Here is a 23,138-nt window from a genome sequence, read left to right as displayed (position 1 = left end):
CCTCCTGTTCTGGGAGAGATGCAGACAGGTGTGTAGAATTAAAAGGTTCAATGGGTTGTATTATTTGGCTTACTCTTCTTAGAGTACCACAAGTCTGCAGAATCGCCATATTTCCTCCACAAAAGTGTTTAACGGTTCTGTAAAACTTTCAAGAACCCCCTCTCATTTCCTCCTACTTAATTTTGTCGGACTCCACGTGTGATCCAGCTAGGTTCAGGTTCCAAGGCTCTCAATGTGTATTCGCACAATGTTAATACGAATACACACAGAAGTATAAGGTGTTTGACTTCACCATGAAAATGGATTAGGATAAGTTATTTTCCACTTAGAAATGGTGATGGTTAAAGAGCTGTCATAAAACCATTCAGTATTTCTATTACTCGTTGTCTGTTGAGAATCTAAAAAGTTAAGAGAGACTTTAAAAAGCCAGCAGTTGATGGTAAAATGAAAGCTAGACTATGCTGGATATGTGGGTTGCTTAAATCAATATAAATTCAGACTATTCTAGGATTGCCTGCCTAATGAGTACTTTCTGAGATCAATTTGCATACTAAGGGTAGTTCATCCATCTTTCCATTCATAGGTCCATCCTTCACTAAATTGAAGATTGTAAGAAGATAACTCTGTTGAAGAATCTCCCCCCTCCCACCCCCAGAAATGGTAAACTTTGAGCAGTGCCTGATTGATCGCTCAGTCATTGTGGGTCCACGGTCCACTGAGGGCCCTACCAGGCAGCAGTGACAAGTGGTCCAGAGCAGTGGGGCACCCTCTCTGGTTCAATAACCAGCATGGGACAAGTGTGGCAAGAATCTTGTGTGGGGAGGGTAGGAAGCAACCCCCTGAGAGAGCATTTTACAAAAGAACTCCACAAGAAGATTGCTTTCTCTCTTAGACAGACTTCTCTACCAACCCTGACCCATGAGCCTGTCGTGGACACCAAGTAGCAGTGGGCTTAACTGCCCAACATGCCAATTATGTGCTCATTGAACGATGAACTTCCTGGAGGGCCTGATCTTTTACATATGAACTACCCACATGGCTTGTAATACAAAGAGCATGATGATATTCCAATTAACATATAAAGAGAATCTTGATTTCATTAAAGACAATGGAGGCTATCATTATCCATAAACCTTTAATGCTTCCCCAAAATGCAGTCCTTTAAAGAAAAAACATTCATCATAAAGTAAAATATTAGATTCTGGAATTATGGTACAGAATATATGGCCATGACAACAAATATCTTCCTCTTTTAGGATGCAATGCGAAGAAGGAACTTAAACTCGAAGTAACATGGAACATTCATCTCAAGGAAGGATCCCAACATTCCCCCGTGGTTTGATCCAATTAAGAATTATTTCTTATGGGAAAAAGAGAGATTACTGAACTATTTTTAAGAATAGAATGTGCGCAACACGTAACTATTCTTTAGTACACTGTATACACAACCCTCTGTCTATATTTCTTCTTCTTCCTTCTTTCTTTCATTTCTATTTTTTTTAATAACAAAAAAAAGAAATATACCTATATTATTACATCTCCTCACTTTACCCATAAAGGAACACAGGGTGAGGTGGGTGTTAACAACAGCCTCCGTTGTCTTTAACTAAATCAAGGTTCTCTTTGCATGCCAATTAGAGAATAGTCATTTCATTACAAGACTGGAGGCTATCATTATGCATGTTTAAAGCTGTCTACATCTACATGCTTACATGTTTCACTGGTCTCAATCAATAGCTCTTGTAAAGTGCAACTTGTCACCCCTAGGAGTCTCCAGACGCTGGGGTTCTTTGAGCCTCGGTCTGAGCTTATTCTTGAAGTCTTCCAGTGATGTGGAGGTGCATAGGTTAAGGTCACGCCAGGACTTTGTGGCGATGCAGAAGAAGGAACAATCTCCGTAGCAGCTGCAAAGGATGCGAGCCAGGGCCAGGATGCAGAGCTTCCTGGACGATTGGTGGAACGTGAGGTGATGGTTGAGGTAGGCAGGTCCGACTTTGTGGAGGGCTTTGTAGGCGTGTGTGAGGAGCTTGGAGAGGCATCTTTCCTGGACGGGGCCAGGGGAGAGCCCGGAGGTGAGGTGAGATGCTGGTTCTTCTGGGAAGGTTAAGGATGAGTCTTGCTGTCATGTTCTGGATGGTCTAGAGACGGTTTGAGAGCTGTTTGGTGATGCCAACGTAGAGCGCGTTGCCGTAGTCAAGTGGAGTGCAGACGAGGGCCTGAGTGACTGACTTCCTGGTTGAGACAGGGATCCATCGGAAGATCTTGCGGACCATGTGGAGGGTGTCGAAGCAGGCAAAGGAGACTGCATTGTTCTGCTGTTTCCTGGTCAGTTTGCTGTCCAAAATAATTCTGAGGTTGCGTTTGTGGTTGGTGGGGGTGGGGGTGGGTGAGAGGCCAAGAGTGGTGGGCCACCGTGTGTTGTCCCATGGGGAGGGCTTGTTTCCGAAGATGAGGACCCCTATTTTATCGAATTTGAACTTTAGGCAGTTGGCCTTCATCCAAGTGACGATGTCAGACCTGGTGTTTCAGAAACTGGCCATGGTAGTGTCTGCGTCTTCTGTGAGAGAGAAGACAAGTTGTGTGTCGTTGGCGTAAGAGATGATGTTGAGTCCGTGGATACGGGCGATGTCTGAGAATGGTGTCATGTAGGAGTTGAAGAGAGTGGGGCCAAGGGAGATGATGTCTTTGGGTGCAGAGGAGAAGGGTGGTATGTGGATCCTCTGTGTTTGGCCGGAGAGAAAGGAGGGGATCCAGCTGAGTGTGTTTCCTTGAATGTCAATGTGGTGGAGTCTGGTGATGAGGGTGTGGTTGGAGACGGTGTTGAAGGCCACTGAGAGGTCAAGGATGAGGAGCGGAGCTATTCCGTCTAGGTCGAGGATGCGTCTGATGTAGTTTATGGCTGCGATCAGGGCGGTCTGGGTGCTGTGGTTGGGCCGGAACCCTGATTGGGAGAGATCGAGCAGGTTGTTGTCCTCTAGGTAGTCTGTAAGCGGTTGGTTCATGGCTTTTTCCAAGAACCTGGCGGTGAAGGGCAGTAGCGAGTAGCTCAAATAGAAATTTGCATAGGTGTTGGCATTCAACCAATCTGCCACCTTAAAGATCTAAGAGAATGTGCCACCAGCCAAGAAAAATTTATTGGTGATTGCGCCTCTTGCTGAATGAACACCAAAAAGTGACAAGTCTATGCCTGCTTCACTCATTACTGCCCTAATCCACCTGGCAATAGCGGAAGTAGACACTGCTTTGTGCTGCTTCACATAAGATATTAAACAATGTTTCTCACCATCATGTCTAAATTAAAGCATTCTATGCTCGTATACCCTCATGCAACTTACCACACAAAGTTTTGGAAAACCCTTGAATGAGGGGGTAAAAAACATGATCGGACATATTCTTTGTCCTTTTCCAGATATCAAAATGATAGCCATCTGATGAGTAAGCCCTATTGCAAATTTCCAAAACTTTAACATCAGAAACCCTTTTGAATGATACCAAACAGAGAAGAGTAGCCAATTTCTGGGAAATCTGTCTTAAAGAAAGATAACAATTACGTAGCCATCCATCAAAAATTTTGAATGCTAAATTAATATCCCATAGAGAAGTATAGGTCTATGGAGTCTCTTAATTTTTATTCCCTTCATCATTCTACAAATCAGTGGATCGTTTACAACCGTGATGTCACCTATCAAGGCGTGGCCAGCTGAAACACCCGATCTATGGCATTTAATAGTCCTGTAAGATAAACCTGACTGATACAGCTCTGCTAGATAATTGGCCAAATCCATCACAGAAGTCTCCACGGAATCCAGACCCCTTTCCATGCATCATCTAAACCAAACCCCCTTTTATCTTTTCCTAGTCCCTGGTGCCCACGACTCGTCTAGTAAATCAATTGCCTTTCCTGAAAGGCCTGAGAATCTTGTAGAATACCTGATATTCTCCAAACAAGAAGGTCCCGCTTTCATTCTATCATCAAAGGATGTTCTTCCCTATCTGGGCTTTTGAGCAAACCCTGATGTACTGGTAAAAGACTGGGTTCATGCACTGCTAGTTTCATCCCTCCTGGAAACCAAACTTGAGAGTTCCAAAAGGGGGTGCCCACCACTAGCTTGCACCAATCTTTACAGACCTTCCAGAGTACCCTCTGGATCATGGCAAACGGTGGAAAAGCATAATCTCCTCATGAGACCCGATCTTGAACAAAGGCATCTACTGCAATGGTCCAGTCTGAGTCCGGTCTCCAGCTGGAAAACCTTGGCACCTATCGGGCCCCAAACTTCCTGAACTTTATTGAAAATCTCCGGGTTCAACTGCCAATTGCTGAAATCCCTGAGGTGGCGAGAATTCCAATCTTCCCTCAGATTCTGCTCACCTGGAATGTGCCCTGCTAACAGAATACATTTGCGTTCCCAACAGAAATACCTTATTTCCCTTGGTACTTCTGCTAGCTTTTTGACTTTGAACCTCTTAGCCGATTGATATATGAAACTGCTGAAACATTGTCCATGCAAATCAGGACCACCCTGTTTGCCAAATGCACTTTGTAGCTCTAGACCATTCAGTCCTGCCATCAACTACAAGCGATTCATGTGCAATGAACTCTCTAGGCCTGACCAGCGGCTCCCCATCTCTAGGTTGTTCAGGCAGGCTCCCCAGCCCAGAGAACTGGCATCTGTCTTCAAGATAAACTCTTATCACATTCCCCAAAATTGCTTTGCTGTTCCAACACTCTAGGCTGTTCAAACACCATTCCTGGTCTAAATGAGCCTCAGGAGATAAACATATTGAATCTGCATACCAAAGGCCCCTGGGTAAACAAACTGTCTTTAATCTTGCAGGGCCCTGTGATGCAAGGGGCCTGGTAAAATAGCCTGAATTGAAGAAGACATGAGACCAATGGTTCTTGCTAACTCGGAGAGTCACAACCTCTTTCCCTAAAATATATCTCACTTCCTTCCTTATTTTCTTTATCTGAGACAAAAGAAGCTGGGATAAAAAATTTGCTAGCATTCGCACCAAGATTTTTCAATTCTATTAAGGACACGGAGGCGAGGATTATTGCTTCTCTTTCTTTACTTTTAAAATCACAGCAGCCACTGAAAAACGTTTCAACATAATATAAACTACATCTCCCATGATGCTCTTGCACCAATCATGTCCCATCAGACCCTATAAGAGCCATCATCTCCTTCCCATGAGCCTCTTTCTTTGCTTGAGTGTTTAGTCCAAGTGCGAACATTAAATCGAAAATCCACGAGTGTAATCTTCCAACGTGGAAGAACTTTAACCAAGAACTGGGACGCCGTCCAACCTCTTCAACCAGAAGAACGCTTAGTCTGCTTTCTTTTCAGAACCTGGAATAAATGAAACAGAAAACCTGTAATCTGTTGAACAGAATCCATATTACATACGGCTGGGTACTTTATTGCAAGAATATTGAAATACAGCCGGGTTGGATAATCCTCGCCTCCGTGTCCTTAATAAAATTGAAAACTGTTGGTGCAAATGCTAGAATTTTTTTTATTCTATTACAGAACCGAAGGCTTGGGATTATTGCTCGTTTAACGCCTATCAAATACCACAGTAGTTATATCACCCACCGGTTTATAATAAAATTGTTTAAACGTAGACTCTGATGACCAATCAGCAGATTTCATAATGTCTTGAATAGTTGAACCCAGCATAAAGGTTTTGGATGCCATGGTACCACGTACAAAATGTGCCTCAAATAACTGGGTATCAATACCAGCTTCTTTCATGACTGACTTTAACCATCTGGCTATTGTAGCTGCTGATACTGCTTTGAATGGTTTTTGTAAAGCAATCATAATTGTGTCAAACCCTCTGGTCGCACCAACCGTGTACATTCTTCATAGGCTTTTAGGCATTGCACCACACACAATTTAACATTACTGGGAAAAGCATTATATTCTATACTACGTGACAATGTTTTCGTCCTGACGGTAATGTAAAAGGAAACAGCTTCTAGAGTGAATACTCTACCTGTAAGGTCCAGAGCCATCACATCGGAAGAACGTCTGCAAGCAGATAGACACAAAAGCATAGCTAGTTTAGCTGATAATTGTTTCCTGGATAGCAAATCATTATTTGGCCATTTGTCAAAGAGGGATATGACCAGTGATACATCCCACAAACATGAATATTTCGGTTTAGGTGGATTAGCCACTATGATTCCTTTAAGTAATTTACACACCACTGGGTGCATACCTATTGGTTTTCCGTCCACCTGGCTATGCCCTGCAGAGATTGCTGATCTGAAATTATTTACTGACCGGTACGCCAAACCTTCTGAAGCCTGGTCTGCCAGTAAGTTTACAACATGGGATAATTGTGCCCCCACGGGATCCGTGTGCCGTTCCAGGAACCAACGTACCCAGCACTTCCAAGCTGATGAATATCTCTTCCTTGTTGAAGGGGCCCAGGCTTGCTTGATGAACTCAGAAGCTTTGTCAGAAATGCCTGGCATTTCCCATTGCTGCGGTAAAGCCTTCATGCCATCAGCGACAACTGCCCCGATGTTACCATCAGATGCAGTTGTCCGTGAGGGTCCTGGAGCATTGTCCGCGACCCAGGGAGCATCCTGGGGAAGTCACAACTCCTCTCCAATAATATCGGGCACCAGGGCTGCGACTTCCACAGGGGGGGGTCACCAAAGTCACTTCTGTCCTGTTGTCGAGCTATCTGGGTTGTCACTCTGGGAATGAGAATGAATGGAGGAAAAGCATAATTCAGGCCCATTGACCAATTCTGCAAGAATGCGACCGTCGCTTTCGCTAGCGGGTCCGGCCTCCAGCTGCAGAACGTCTGCAATTGCCGGTTCAGTCTGGATACAAAAAGGTCTATTCTGCAAGGACCCCACACTGCCTGCAACCATTGAAACAGTGGAGGGTGGAGTTGCCATTCGCTGTAATCCTTTAGATACCTGGAATTCCAATTTGCTACAGTATTCAACTGTCCTGCAATGTACTCCGTTAACACCGATATCTGATAACTCGGGCAATAGTGCCAGAAATCCATTGCTATCTCCACTAGCAGGGACGACCTCATACCTCCCAACTTGTTGATATACCTCACTGCTAATATATTGTCCATCCTGAGTTAATGTTAATGTTATTGAGATTTCTAAAGCGTGAACTGCTACCCGAAGGTGTCCTGGCACTACATGAAGTCCTACAAGGGTCCTGAGCAAAAGGGGTGAAAACCAAAGCCTTAAGACTAGACGTTAAAGAGCCAAGTCTTCAAAGCCTTTCTAAAGGCGAGCAGTCTTGGCAAGGCTCTAAGATGCAGCAGGAGGCCATTCCACGCCTTGGCTGCACCAACCACAAAACTTCTTCCACCCCAATTGGCTTTTTTTAGCAAACGGCACAGACACCAGTTTAGCTTCTGAAGAGCGTAAACATCTAGTTGGTACATGCCATTGGAATTGCATTTTGAGATGGTTGGGCCCGGTTCTATAAAGGGCTTTGTGTACTGTGCACAGAGGCTTAAACTGCACCTGTTTTCGCACCGGCAACCAGTGAAGCCTTCTAATCTCAGCTTAGATGGAGGCATGTTTTGGGGTGCCAATCAGCAATCTGGCCGCTGCATTCTGCAAAAGTTGTAATTTGTTAATCAGTCCTTCCTGGATATTGACATATAAACTGTTACAATAATCCAGTCTGGACATCACTAAAGCAGTGATAACTAACTGATGGCTATCTTTAGACAAGACTGGCATGATTTTCTAACAAACTTTTAGAATGTAGGAGGTGGATGAGACCACTGCATTTACCTGGTCCTTGCGGCTAAGTTTATTGTCTATCCAGTCTCCCTAATTATTTGCCTTTTTAACAGGAGTGGGAAGAGGAACTAGTGTGTCAGGCCACCACACTGGGGTCCAAAAATTCGCCTCATTACTGAACAAAACTACCTCCGTCTTACTGGAGTTCAGTTTGAGATTTTGGGCCATCCTGTTGCCCACCGCTATCATGCAGTCATGAACTCTGGACACCGTTCCCTGAAACTCTCCTGGCTGTTACGACACCACAATTTGGGTGTCATCTGCATATGAGGTCAAATTAAAACCAAATGATTCAATCAGGGGGGGCCAATAGCAACACATAGATGTTAAAAAGTGTTGGGCTTAAGGACGACCCCTGTGGGACTCCACAAGGCAGAGAGTACGGTTTGGTTGAGAATTTGCCTAGGGTGACTGTCGTCTGTGTGACTTAAATGATTTAAGTAGTTTCCATGCCGAGCCCTATACTTTAATATCTCGCAGCCGGTCCGTCAGCAAAGCATGATGGACTGTATCAAAGGCTGCAGAGAAGTCCAGCATAATCATAGCTGCTTTTCCTCCCTAATCAAGAATAGCCCTGATATCCTCGGTAGATTTAAGTAACGCAGTTTCCGTACTATGGCCACTGCGAAAGCCATATTGAGTAGGGTCTAGTACCTGAGCTTTTTTCCATGAAGGAACTAAGTTGTTCATTCATGATTTTCTCTGCGATTTTTGCAGGAAGTGGGAGCCTGGATATAGGTCTAAAATTATTCACATCCTTAGGATCTAGACTCGACTTTTTGAGCAAGGGTAGTATCGATGCCTCTTTCCACAGTTTGGGAAAATATCCTTCTGTAAACATGGCATTTATAATGGAGGTCAGGGTATAAACGACCGGCTCAGCTGCTAATTTTAAAAACGAGACATGGCATGGATCAGAGGGCGAGCCCGTTTTCACTTTCAAAAGTACATTAGAAATATCTAGGGTGGTACTTGCAGCGAACTTGACTAACTGTGACCCGGAGCTTATTCCTGTCTCAGAGTCCAGTAGATATTTGGCGGAGGTCATGCTCCCAGATCCAACAAAGGAAGAAAAGATGGCATCTACTTTGTCACAGAAAGAATTCGCAATTTTATCGCACAATTCATGATTGGCCTGAATAGGCGGAGGGGCTGGATACGCCAAAGAAGTCACTTTTCTTAATAAGTTCTTCGGTAGAGGTTTTTGGCTGAGTTGATTTTCTTCACAAAGAACTCTTGCTTCGTTTCTTGCAGCATCTTTTTATACTGGGCTAATCCTATTTTATATTCATTTTTTTCTTTATCCTTATATTCCCTCCTCCAAGATCTCTCGAGGTGCTTACAGACCATTTTCTGGTCTCTGAGTTCTTGGGTATACCACGGAGCAGAGGGTCGTACTCTGCTAGATCGAAGGAGTTTTTTTGGGGCAAGTTTATTTCCGGCTGCTTCCAACCAGTTAGTATATTGAAGCGCAGCCTCATCCAGGTGTGTAGGAGGACTGAAAGATGTGGACGTTAGCACCTCCTGTAATTCGTCTGCGTTTACCCTGTTCCATGCTCTACTGGCTAGCTGTTTAATTACTGGTTTTATCGTACGTCGATCAGGCATGGCCATTTTAAACAGCACTACCTTGTGGTCTGACCAGACCACTGGAAGAAGACCTAAGACAGATAGCTGCACGTTATTGGAAAATATGCCATCCAAAGTGGGTCCTGCTTTATGGGTAGCACCATTGACCAGTTGCTTTAAATCAAGGCTGCTCATCAGATCTATCAGATTTGAGGTATCTGAATCAGCTTGTGCTTCTAAATGGAAATTAAAATCTCCTAAAATTGTGTAAGAACTGGCACTTAACCCATTTTCAAACATAGAAGCAGCTTTTGTAATGAACAGGTTCTTGGGGCCAGGTGGTCTGTAAATGAGGGTGCCTTTAAATGTATGGTGAAATGAAAAATAAAAGCTAAAATCCAAAGCTTCACATTCGTCATTCGATGAGGGCTTGAACGATGCGGTTATTGATTTATGATTGATTACTGCCAAACCACCCCCTTCTTATGAGGTCTATTTAAAGTAAAGGAAAGATAGTCTGGTGGTGTAGCTTTCACCAAATCCGGACCTGAAGCATCGTCCGTCCAAGATTCGGTTATAAATGAGATTCTTATATCTTCTTCCTCAATGAGGGTTGCACATTCCAAACTATGTTTAACTAAGGATCTTGCATCTAACAGGGCGTACTTCCCGATTTTGTCTTCCGAGTGTTGTTTGTTATTTTTACCTATATTTCTCCCTTTAGTCTTCTGGAATACAAAATCCGGCAGTTTAGTTAAACAACCAGGGCAGGTCAGTTGACTGTGTAGACCTAGTGTCAACTGAGATACATAAACAGTTGGCTTTTAAAATGGTAGTGTTAAAGTTATGTAAAGTCCTGCTGGAGTAGCTAATAGGCAAGGATTTACCTGCATCGTAACCGGCAGGGTAGGATACAACAAGAGACCTGTTTGGGGGAGAGCGTCCGAATCGCAAAAGACCCTGCCAGCAACTCCAGACAGTTGATGTGGAGGAATAGTTCCTGAAATGACCATCTTCCTCCTGTGGAGATACCTCCGCAGCATGCTCCCAAGCCCCAACAACTGGCGTCTGACTCTATAATGATTTCTGGTTGGGAGCCAAAGATGGCTTTGCCGTTCCTCGCTTCTACGTGGCCCAACCACCAATACCTTTCTGCCCTTACTTCCTGCCTCAGAGGGACCAGATCCGTATAAGACAGACCCCTTTGGAGGTGTTGGATTTTTAGTCTCTGAAGGGCCCGATAGTGTAAAGGGCCCGGTAAGATAGCTTGTATTGACGATGCCAGTAACCCCACTATTCTGGCAATCGTCCTGAGGGAAACTGTTTGTTTTGCTAATACCGAAGTGAGCTCCTTCTTGAGATCCCATAGTTTTGACCAGGGAAGACTCAGCTGCACTGACTGTGAGTCTATGACAAATCCCAGGAAGTCTATCGTCTTAGAAGGACATTAGGCCGACTTGGGTTCGTTGATTACAAATCCCAAGCTCTGCAGAAGGGACTCTGTCATCTGTAAATTAATTTCGGCTGGGGATTGTGTCTGAGCCATGATAAGTATAATGTCTAGATACACTATCATTTGAATGCCCTGTTCTCGTAGATAGGCTATCACCGGCTTCATTACTTTGGTGAAACACCATGGAGCCGAGGAAAGCCTGAAAGGAAGGGCCAAATATTCCAACCACCGGTTCCTCCATTGAAATTGCAGGAAACGGCGATGTGGGAGAAAAATAGGAATCATCAGGAAAGCGTCCTTTAGGTCCAGCCAGACCATCCAATCTCCCTTTTTTAGGAGATCTGCTAAGAGATGGATACCCTCCATCTTGAAATGCTTGTAAACCTTGAAGTGGTTGAATTCTCTCAGGTTTAACACTAACCTGTGACCACCACCTTTCTTCTGCACCAAGAAGACGTTGCTGCAAAAGCCGCGAGCCCGGTTGTCGCAGTAGGCAAATTGCGCGCTTTTGAAGCAATTCCGCTATCTCTGCATCTATGAAAGCACATTCTTGTAGGGAAAAATTGAGCTGTCTCGGGTATGAGTCTCGGTGTGGAGTCTGATAGAATTCTAGGTGAAACCCCTGAATGGTCTGTATAATCCTTGCACTTTAAGACAAAACTCTCCAATTGTGTATGAAAAACTGGGTACGACCCCCCCAAAGGTAACTGAGATATCTCGGTAACTCTAACCTGTAGAATTTTGGGCTTGGAATACTGCCATGTGTCTGCCTCTATTGAATTGGTGCTTGTTAAACCTCTGTTTCATGGAGTAAAAGGTGCCGCCTCTGGTAGAGTCCCAGCCACCTCTGCCTCTTCCATAGACTCCTCTGGGAGGACCTTGGTAATATTGATGGCCTGGCGAGCGTCCTCTGCCTCGCCCAGCCCTGTCAAAAAGGCCTGCTTGAAACACACTCTTAATTCCTTATTGGGTCTTGTCCAAAGACGTAAATGTATCCAGGTACTTTGAGACATACTTAACAAATCTCTCCTCAAAGAGATTGCCCTCTTCAAGGGGACTTGGCTCTGCCAAGGCTAACTCTGTAAGGTTAGAGTCCATCCTCATCAGTAGTGGCTTGCGTCTCTCAATAGAAAGGGCGTAATTTGCATTCCCCAAGAGGCATATCGCTCTCTGTGTCCAGCCCGCTAAAATGTCTGGATCCACGGGACTAGCTGATTCCTTCGCCGCTAGGGTCATTTCGAGGATCTTGGCAAGGGGTTTGTCACATCAAGTAATTTGTCCTGGCATCCCCGCCAGGCGCGATCAATACCTTTTGTAGGGTCCTTAGCAAATGTTTTTAAGAAGGTCAAAAGACTGGCGTCCATATTGGGCGTTTCCGCCACTTTGTCCGGTATATCTGGCCTGGGACACTCAGTTCTGTTCTGTTGTGAACTTCCTTGTCGAAGCCTTTCCTAAGATTTTAGTGCAAGTACTCTGCTAACTCAGGGGCAGGAGCCCAATCCGAGGAGCGGGGGTGAACAATGTCTGCCGAGTTAAACGTGAAAGGGATTCTGGGGTGTCATATCGAGAACGAGAATAACCGCCTGCCTAGTTTTCTTCTCGGGGGGGGGCCCTCACTATCCAATTTTGTAGATTCAGTGTCAGTGATATCAGTCTCTATGTACAGCTTTTGCTTGCGCTTCGCCTTACCCCCTTCTGTGGTAGGTTGCCTGAGGGGGCGTCACCTTGGGGCTCAAGAGGGTTTTGAAATCTGTGGCACTTTGCAAAGCTTCCTAGCTGCTTGGTGATCGGTTTTAATGCAGCTGCCAAGGATTGCTGTACTGTGTTTAGTACAGTGCTCTCAATGGCCTTGTGGACAGACAGCTTGACTGCGGCATCAACAATATTATCCTCTAAAACAGTCTCCTGTTGCCCATCATAATAGGGTTCATCCTTGTCGGGTCCCCACAATTCTTACCTTACTGTTGTGGAGAGATCCCACAGGGATGACAAGGACAACCCCCTCCTGAACCCTTTTCCTCCTGGAAGGACCGAGTGCACTAACCAGGACAGAGAGGGAGCTGGGGGAGGCTGCCACGAAGCAGGTGAGGGTGATGTGTCGTGATGGGGCACCTCCCGTGAACAACCGGGGTCTTGGGTCGGGCGCGAATCCCACCTAATCAGGACAGAGAGGATAAGGGTAAGCGCGGTGCCAGGAAAGGGAAAGAAACAGAGGCACAGGTACGCAAACACTAACCCCCTGGTTATCGCTCGCTGCAAGTGTTACCTGAAGGTGGCGCTCCTGCGCAGGAAAGATGAGACAAGTCGGCAAGTACTTCAGGGTGGGAAGCGAGAGAGGGCGTCAGCGTGACGGAAGAATACGCTCCTGCGCTGTATGCTATGGGTACAAGGACTCGTGGAACAGGTCCATGGGGGAAAAGCTCGTGGGTGACCAGGCGTGGCAGCGCTCCTGCGCTCGTGAAAGGGGGGCAAAGTAAGGACGACTCCGTGCCGTCGCACAAGTCGTGGGTGCTCGAGGGGGAAGCGCACCTGCGCTAGTGAAGGAGGGGCAAAGTAAGGACGACTCCGTGCCGTCGCACGAGTCGTGGAGAAGCAAGGATGTTAGCGCTCCTGCTCTGCGAGAGTGAACAAAAAGGCGATGGAGACTCTACCCGAGTCTCGGTGAACAGCAGCTGTAGGCGCCCATGCGCGGTCCAGACGGAAGGTCTGGTTGCTGTTAGAGCCTTCGCTACGCTCCTGCGTATCCGGCGAAGCTCCGTGGATGAATCCGAAGCACCGGCGTGGGCGTCTGTCGGCTTAAAGTACTCCATCCGCCGGAAGTGTGGGACGGCCAATGACAGTGGCAGAGTCGATCACAGCCACTAGACCGCTACTCTGTGTGGAGCCAGTAGAGGGGAGGAGTCTCGTCCCGTGGAAGGCCTCGCTTCCGGCCATAGGGAGCGAGGAAGCGGGCGAGATCATGACAATCCTCCTCATCTTCATATCTAACCCACTCTTCTATTTTAATATTAAGAAGTTAACTCTTGGGCTAGTATGTATAGATATATATAGGATCAAGCTAATTTTTGGAGGAGTCTGGGGGGAGCCAACCCAAGTGCATTCATAATGTACAAAGTTCAGAAGTTCACTTAGCTCCTCAGCAGTGCTGTACTCCACAAATATTCCAGCCCCAGTCTCAGGGCGTCAAGAGCTGCAAAATTGACCTTTTGGGAGTATGCACTCTCTCCCAGGGACTACTGTTATTGCAGCCGTTCAGGCATCTGATCCCTCTTGAAAATCCGGGCTTTCTGAGCACCGGTAATGTGGTTTGGGAGCGTTAGACGTGCGTAACCCAAATCTGCCCACAAATAGCCCAATTGGGCTATGCACATCTGCAGCGTAAAGCTCTCAGTAAATCAAGTCAGGCCCGATGAGGGAAGGCGCCGACAAACAATGCGTGAGACGTGACTCGCTTGTACTCCATAAATCGTGAGGATAATTAAAACACAGATGTGCAGAAAAAACCACTAAGTATTATTACAGTATATTTATTTGATTTTAAAGGAACAATCAGAGGGTCAAGAAGGTAGGAGAATGTTCTAGGGAACGTGTAAGAGAGTCAGGAGAGCTCAAAGTGTATAGAAAAGTAAAGGGCATATATTTACAATACTGTACAAAACTGATATCCAATAAACAGATGCAACCCGGCCACATGCAAATTATTCATTTGAATTATATTTTCTAAAGTTGTAAGGAGAGTTTGCTTAAGGCTGTAAACAGGGGTAATGGGGTAGGGGAAATTGGTCCAGGTGCGGTAGGGGATTGCATTGATCCGGCTAATCGGCAACCGAGGGACTTTAATACCTCAGCCATGCGAATCTTCCTCAAGACAAGGGGACAGGTGAAGTGACCCTCATCAATCTTGCAATGCTCAATTGGAGTCCAAAGCCTGCTAACACCAATGCCCATGAAGTGGCTAGGGCCAACTAAGGACAAATCCCGTTATTAAGTAGATATAGACCATGGTGGTGGTGCCCAGACCATCCATGGAACGTAATATTCAGGACTGTATGTGTGGCAAGAGTTTGCTGAATACATCAGGCAATCCGGGGCACAGCGTAATTTGTACGACTGGAGACGATCTGATCGACGTCCTTACTCCTTCGCGGTATGGTCTATAGCTACTGAATAATGGGATTTGTCCTTAGTTGGCCCTTACCCCCTACCGCACATGAACCAATTTCCCCTTCCCCATTATCCCTGTTTACAGCCTTAAGGAAACTCTCCTTACAACTTTAGAAAATATAATTCAAATGAATAATTTGCATGTGGCCAGGTTGCATCTAACTGTTTATTGGATATCATTTTTGTACAGTCTTGTAAATATATGCCCTTTACCGTTCTATACACTTTGAGCTCTCTTGACTCCTATATATACACTTGAGCACTCTTTCTTACACTTTCCCTAGAACATTCTCCTACCTTCTTGACACTCTAATGATTGTTCCTTTAAATGATCAAATAAATATATTGTAATAATACTTAGTGGTTTTTTCTGCACATCTGTTTTTTTTAAATATCCTCACGATTTATAGACGTTTGTGAGCTGATTAATGTAAGCTCAAATAAGTTGATAATTCTGTCAATCTAACTCTTCCTTGAATAATTGGTCCAGGACCATTTCTTCTTTATAATAACCGATACCTTGGTCCAGGGACCATTTGGGAATACCCCATTGTTTATGATGGCTCTCTTGTACTCAAGACACCGCTTACCTCTGTGTTTCCTCTGCACTCCCGCTACGGGAGACCTGCAACACGCGCTAATTAGCGCTTACTGGCATCTGTCACTGACAGCGCCATACACTCTAGCGCAAATAACTGCATGTACAAATCAACCGCATGAACAAAACAAGCTTAGCATATAAGCGATCGCAATCACCCCAACTCGCCGGAAGCTCGTTCCCTCAGGCGCAAACACATGCGGGTACAGCTGCTTTAAATAACGCAATATCAAAAATCAATATCACCATGTCAATTGAAATAATGTATGAATAAAAGAGCTCTTATCTCTGCCGTGAGCAGCAGAGAAAGAGGGTCATGGGAAGGAGATGATGGCTCTTATATGGTCTGAATTGACATGATTGGTGCAAGAGCATCATGTGAAATGTAGTTTATATTATTTTGAATCGTTTTTCATTGGCTGCTGTGATTTTAACAGTACAGAAAGAGAATCAATAATTCGAAGCCCTTGGTCCTGTAATAGAATTGTAGAGTATCTACGTGAAAGACTAGAAACTCTAAGGACTGACTATCAGTACTGATTTTTTTACATTGATAATAAAACCCAGGCTCTCCAAGTGTTCCTTTTTTTACACCTAGCTGTACCAGTAGCTCTGTCTTTACTTGACTCATCAACAGAATATCATCCAAATATATTATAAGCCGAATTCCTCTCTCCCTCAAGAAGGCCACCTTGGGTCCTAGAACCTTGGTAAAACACCACAGAACAGAGGAAAACCCAAAGGGAAGACAACAGAACTGTTAAACTAGTCCCTTCCATCTGAATCAGAGACATTTCCGTGAACTCTCTGCCATAGGGATAGTGAAATACGCATTCTTTAGGTCCAGCTTTACTAACCAATGTTTTTCCTGCAGGGTATCCCGTAGAAGATGGACTCCCTCCTTCTTGAACTGACAATAGACCAAGTATTTGTTGAAGTCCCTTAACTTTATAAGTTGGCACAGTGCTTAATTTGTGCCGGTGGTTTCCGGTGCTCAGCACCTGCACTTAGTTTTTAGGTCTTGTGCTAAAGCTTTTTTTCATGTGGGTGGCGGCAGTGCAGAAAATCTTTCAAAGATGTGTAGTGTGTAGAGGTGACTGTAATTGTGTGCATCTTGCTGCCTGGGACAGCCTCTTGGACACTGTTGCTGGGTGCTTAGCTGAACGGGGCCACTAGACTTCAGTGAGACTCCGCCAGTGAGGTCCTCTCTTTCTGCCTCCTCCAGTACCGGGCTTTATTGGTCCTCAAACAAAGAAATTTTCTCGAATGCTTATTGTTGGTGACCACTAGAGACTCAGGGCTGATAACGAGAACAATTGTTTTTCTCTACACAAGAGGGCCCCTTGAATAAAGTTCCTCACATTAAAAGGGTGGTGCGTGTTTGTCAGCCGGTACAGACTTTTGAATATTCTATTTTTTAAGTGGTGCCGGTGCATTCCTAAACAACGTTGTTTCGGTAAACGTATTAGAGCAAAAACTATTTCTTTTTTTCTGTGACTTTTTGTACTTTACCATAAAGTGTCTAATGGTAGATAAATCAAATGCCAACCCCACATTCAGCAGCTCAGGTAATGAGATTCTGTGAAAATACTTTGAGCCCCTGCACTTAGTTTTTTGTCTTTTTTTTCCAAATTAAGTACTGAATGGGCACCGCCGCTTGTCCTTATTTTTTCACAAGAAGAATTACGCTCACAACCCCATTGCACCCTTTTGCAAAATCTGGGAAACCTCCACATCCAACAAATCCATTCTCTCTTTGTCGAAGACAAACTCAGGGTTGAGAAGTCTAAATAGGGGTCTCCCAGAAATCTATGCTGAAGCCTGATATAGCACCTAAAAACCAGGTGTCGTTTGTTATCTCTTCCCACCTATGAAGGAAAACTTTCAACCTAGCAACCTTTACTAGGGAAGAATCAGCACCAATTTCTCCACCTACCTTCAGACCTTGACCCTTGGAATCACGATCTTCCTCCTCTAGATCTTGTTTTACCCATTTGTGGGTAGAAACCTGGTGAGGTTTGGAAGCCTTGGTTGTAACTCTGGAGACTTGAGTGTACTGATTTTGGGAACAGAATCTGGACCTTTTAGTTCCTTGGACTGCCGCCTGTCCCCTCCTGTCGGCCCTCCCAAAAACATGTGACCCAAACATATGCTTCAAATTGTACTGGGCTTTTCTTAAGGTCGTAAAGGTGGACACGTATTTGCCCAATAACTTGATAAAATTGTGTCCAAAGAGAAGGCCTTAAAGGTCTCCTTCCGCCTCTCTATTCACCAAATCTGCAAGCTTTGGGCTCATTCTCACAAGGATGGCTTTCTTCCTTTCAGCTATGAGGACCTCATTGACATTACCCAACATGCAGACCACTCACTGGCTCCAACTTCTAAGGATGCCCTTGACCAGGGGCGCAACTAGGTCATAATTTCAGGGGCGGGCTAACATGGCAAATGAAGGGGCATGACTAATATTAATAGGGGCGGGGCTAAAATGGCAGATAATCAGGATCGGTTAATGCTCAGGTCAAGCTGAGAACAAAATGTGGTGAATTCTGCATTTGAAACTGGACAACAATTAGAGCACACATTTTTGTTAATTTGATTCATTTATATGCTATTTTCTTATGAAAAAGGAACAGAATGTACTGAATTAAAAGGCCATTTTCACAATGCCATTTCAAGGCGACAACCCTTTTTCGCCAGTTCATCAACAATTGCTGCTATAGGAGGACAATGTGCTCATGAAATCTTTATCATTGTAAGTCCAGAGAGTCGTTCTTGCCCCTTTGTTGACCGAAGATAGGTTTTTCAGTCTGCGAAGACAACTGAAGCACCTTTCTGGGGATGCGGTTGTCACTGGCAAAGTGGCAAATAATTTTAGCAGGCAGTATATGTTGGGATAGAAGTCAATGTGAGCATGAGTTAAGGTATCCATTATATTCCCTGGCCTTTCTTCAATAGGTACCTTCAGCCATGTCATTACCCATATGTCATATTCATTTTTTGAGATCCTCGCGTGTGTAAATCATCCTCATATATGTCAAGAGCATCCTTCAAATTTTTAAAAGACTCTTGGGTGACCAATCTTGGTACCAGATACTGCATTGTACAGGCCTTTTTCACATGCTGGCTGAATCTTTCTGACAATTCATACAATAAATTGTCTATAAATGGTAATATTGAAATCCTATAGTAAGCTTCAGGATCACTAGTCTTGTAACTGACCCGTTGTGTCTGCCTGCCAGTAAGGCGTGGTATTGTCAGAGGTTCCCCTGCTGTGGTTTGGGCTCTAGCGAAAATCTCATTAAAGGCTTCTTCAGCTTTGTCTCTGCATTTCTTGAATCACCTGCTTGTCTTTTTCAATCTCTCCTATGCACTCCAACATATCTGTATTAGGATTTTGGAGTGCAACTGAAACTGAAGCAGTAGCCCAGAAAATCGTGCCAGGATGTGTAATGCAACAATGGAGTTATGGGACTGAACAGCTGCGAGAAATTGCTCAGCCTTGGAAGAGGCATTGTGATCTTGCCAGTCCGAGATCTCAAGCAAAGAGTCAACCACAGCTGGGTACATATCAACAAAACTAACAACGATGCATTCCTTTCAACCCACCGTGTCTCACATAAACCACTTAACAGTTTCTTTTTTGTATCTGGCAAAGTAGCACATTTCGCCTTTAGGACTGCCATCCTTTTTGCAGAGCCTCTTACAAAATTAGACACTTCTTTAAGTGTTGAAAGACAATTACGGATTTGACGTATATCACATGAAGGTCCAATCACAAGGTTCAGTGAATGACTTCCACAATGTACATAAAATGCCTTTGACACATGCTCTAAAACTAGCGCCTGTGCACCTTTAACAGAACTTTTCATTGCAGCACAACCATCGTATGTTTGCCCACGTATACGATCTACATTCAGGCCATATGTTTCTAAAGAAGTGAGAATTTTCTTTCCAATTTCAACCCTGTTCCATCCTGAAGCTCTTCGAAGCCAAGGAATTCTTCATACACAGATGTACCTTCTATAAAATTAATTACTAGAACAAGTTGCTCAATAGTGGCACTGTCAGTTGTTCCATCTGCTAAAATGGCAAAAAATCTTGCATTATTTGCACGCTCCACCACTCTATTTCTCATTAGAATGTTGCAAGCAATGAAGATATCATTCTGAATCTTCCAATTTGTGTAAGTTGCATTAGAGGGACACGTTGCCAGATGCCATGCCAGAACTTCATCACCAGCTTGAAGTCGTAGGCGCAGAGCAGCACGGAAATTGCCATCATTCTCTTTGGGTTCCTTTGAAGTAATAGTTTGTCCACTGTCTCTGTGTCCTCGAAGAGCTATACCTTGTTTGGCACAATGGAGTACTGATTCCACTATTGGCACAAGTCGTTTTCTGTTTTCCAAAATAGTTTTCTTCCAGTTGCTCTCAATCATAGTTGTAACAGCAACAGACTTCCCTTCAAAAACAGATGAGAAGTTAGCTGCCGGTGTCATACTCTCTTTGTGATACAAAGAAGAAGTATGGAAACGAAAATCACTTTGTGCATGTTTCCATTTTGTTATGAGCTGAAGCACTAATTTCCCCACAGCTTGATGAGAACCTCTTCCAACTTCTTTACGGAAGAGTACACACATCTTGCATAAGGCCCCCTCAAGTTTAGCACTGTAGGCAAGCCATGGGCGATAGGTTTTCAACCATTCATGTTGAAAGCGACGTGCTTGAATTCCCTGCTGAACGACTGAAAACATGTCTCTGGCGTCCAGGAAGAGTGCAAATGTTGGTTGCGTAAATCATCTGAGATTGATGATGAAACTGTGCTGAGTCTTGAGACATCTATATATGCTCCTATAGCTAAGATGTATGAACTCTTTGACTTTTCCAAACATGGACTACTAGTCGCTGGCATACCAGTGGTTGTATATGCAGGAGACTCAGAATGAAGTAATGCTAAATGTTCTTCTGGTGTATAGCTGGAAGCTGGCAGGGCAGGTTCTTCACCTGAATCAGAACATGCTGTCAAAGGGTCTTGAGTGGCTGGCCGACGAGTGAAAAAATCCTCTATCTTTCGCCGCTTAACATTTTGTGGTCCAATGCCTCTGGTGTTCGGCATCCTGCTGTATGCGGATAGCGATGTCTAGTGAAATATAAAAAAAGACCCACAGGTCAATTACTTCATTATTACAAAACTACGGGGGGAAAGAATACTGTAATTTTGTGCAATAAACCAACATTAAAAAGCCAAGAAATACAAGTTAAACATCCAGTACCTCTCTAAATTACCCTAAACTCTTTAAAGAAGCAAGCTAGAAGTAACCTGATTTTCTGTACAATTATGATACCACACACTTACCACATGTCTAAACTTCAATGAAATGGCTGGAATTTCTTATAATATGAAAATGTGCAATGCAAATCAGCCCCAAACAATTTTGAAAAACCATCTGGGTATATAATTAGAAGATTACAGTTTCTAATGTTTGACGCAAAGACTTCTGCCCTCTATGCATTCAATGTACGCTTACCTACAGAAAGAACCGGTCTCAAAAGTATTTACGCCCAGATTTACTAATCTTTCATGCTCCACAACTTGGCAAGGGAACATGCTGTGCTGTGTTGCATCAAAGGCAGAGAGCAGAAATGTGCCATATTTACAAACATATATGACACATTTCTGCTGTCTCCCTCAACTGGTGCTGCATAGTGCCAATGCAGACATCATGGTGCAACGGTGCCTGCGTTATGAGCAAGATTCTTGCTGTGAAGGAAGGGATACCTGAATGCAGCTCACATGGAAAAAGGAAGCAACAATGATAAATAAAGATAATTCTCATCGTAACGCCTGGGCGGGGCACTATTTGGAACCATTCCCAGGTTTACTGGCTGAAGTAACTGTGGGGTTGTGTCAAATTCCATAGACGGATGTGTGGGAATGCCCTAGCTCCACCCATGGAACGACTTCCCAACGCAAGGTAACTCAAGGCAGCTCAATGCTCTGCCTCTCATTACTCTGGACTTACTAAACCACGCAAACCCACACAAAGTGGCTTTGTGTGGGTTAGGTAAATCCCAATTAAATGGGTAAAATGATGGCAGCGTAAAAGGAAATCAGAATGGATGGATACAAGGGTGAAAGGATAGCAGAGTAAATGTAAATGTGAGAGGATGGATGCGTTGGTGAAGGGATGGTAGAGTAAATAGATATCTGAGATGATGGCTAAAAGGGTGAGTGTAAGGTTGGCAGAGTAAATTGAAATCAGAAAGGATGGATGGTTGGATTGATGGATGAAAGGATAGCAGATAGGATAACACACACCTACCCGATTTACCAGCAGGTTACAGAGTTCATTGCAAAGTGTGTTTACCAAATGTGGATATTATGCTCTCATAATTGCGATATTAGGGAGTGGTGCACATCAGCAAGCAACGTAAATACCCTCTAAATGGCTCAGTACCACAATATGATTGCATGTTTCAAGTGAGGCTAGAGGCTCACACATGGAGCCCTTAAATGCCTGAGCTCTGCGCTCTCATGTAAAAGTCCAGCAATAGTAACGTCTGAGTAACCAAAATGGTGTTTTCAAAATACCCCGCAATCTACATCCCGTCTGCTTGACATGCATTTTTGATACACTGCATTACCTGCAGGAAAATCTCACATTCGAAGAGCCAATCAACATACTTTGGACGTGCTTAAAAAAAGTGTGTGTATTGGGCCTCATCAATAATCTGAAACTTATTGAAACCGAAGAGCACCTGCTAAGTGAAACTTCTTGACACCCGAAATTAAAGTTAGTGAGAGGTGTCTGCATCTATTAAGGGCTGAAGAATTCATCACAAACTGGGCAAGCAATTTGAAACTATAATCGTGCAACTATTGTTTTTTTAGAAAGGTATTCCGGAACTAAATTTAATTTTAGAATATGATGTAATGTGCAGGTCTGTAGAACTAGATAAGAAGTTAACAAACATGACATGTATTAGTTCTGCTAACTCTTGCGGATCCATAAGATCAGATTGAAAGATCTACTGCTTCCCCCATCATAGGCAGGAGCCAGGATCCAGAACACAAGAAATAAACCACCAGCATAATAAAGGGACCTGCAGAGCTAATGAGAGCTTCCAGCATAAAATATACTATAGAAATGATCTCCTATCTTGCACACTTTCTCATCAATCACACCACTAAGCGCTGAGTCCCATAGCTCAATAACTGCACCTTGGTATTCATCATGAACTGTATGGAGATGCCTTTCACAGAGGCTTAAGTAAAGACAACACTCTTCCAGCCACACTCCCTCTAGGTGTAACCTGCTACTTGCATGGATAAGTGCTTCAGCATCGCACAAGTGTATGACAGTACAACGCATGCCATCACAATGCATGCCTTTTCAACGCGGTTGTAACAATTCAACAACTCAAGTGCTGTTACAACACGTTACCATTACAACGCAAACTTTTACCACGCATATGCCTTTACAACAAAGGCATATGCGTGGTAAAAGTTTTGTTTTAAAATATAACTATTTTACAGGTAAGTATAAAGGCTATATA

The sequence above is a fragment of the Triturus cristatus genome, chromosome 3_2, assembly GCF_964204655.1.
Source record: "Triturus cristatus chromosome 3_2, aTriCri1.1, whole genome shotgun sequence".
Taxonomy (NCBI): domain Eukaryota; kingdom Metazoa; phylum Chordata; class Amphibia; order Caudata; family Salamandridae; genus Triturus; species Triturus cristatus.
The sequence above is the reverse complement of the archived record's forward strand: the minus strand, read 5'-3'. Positions refer to the sequence as shown.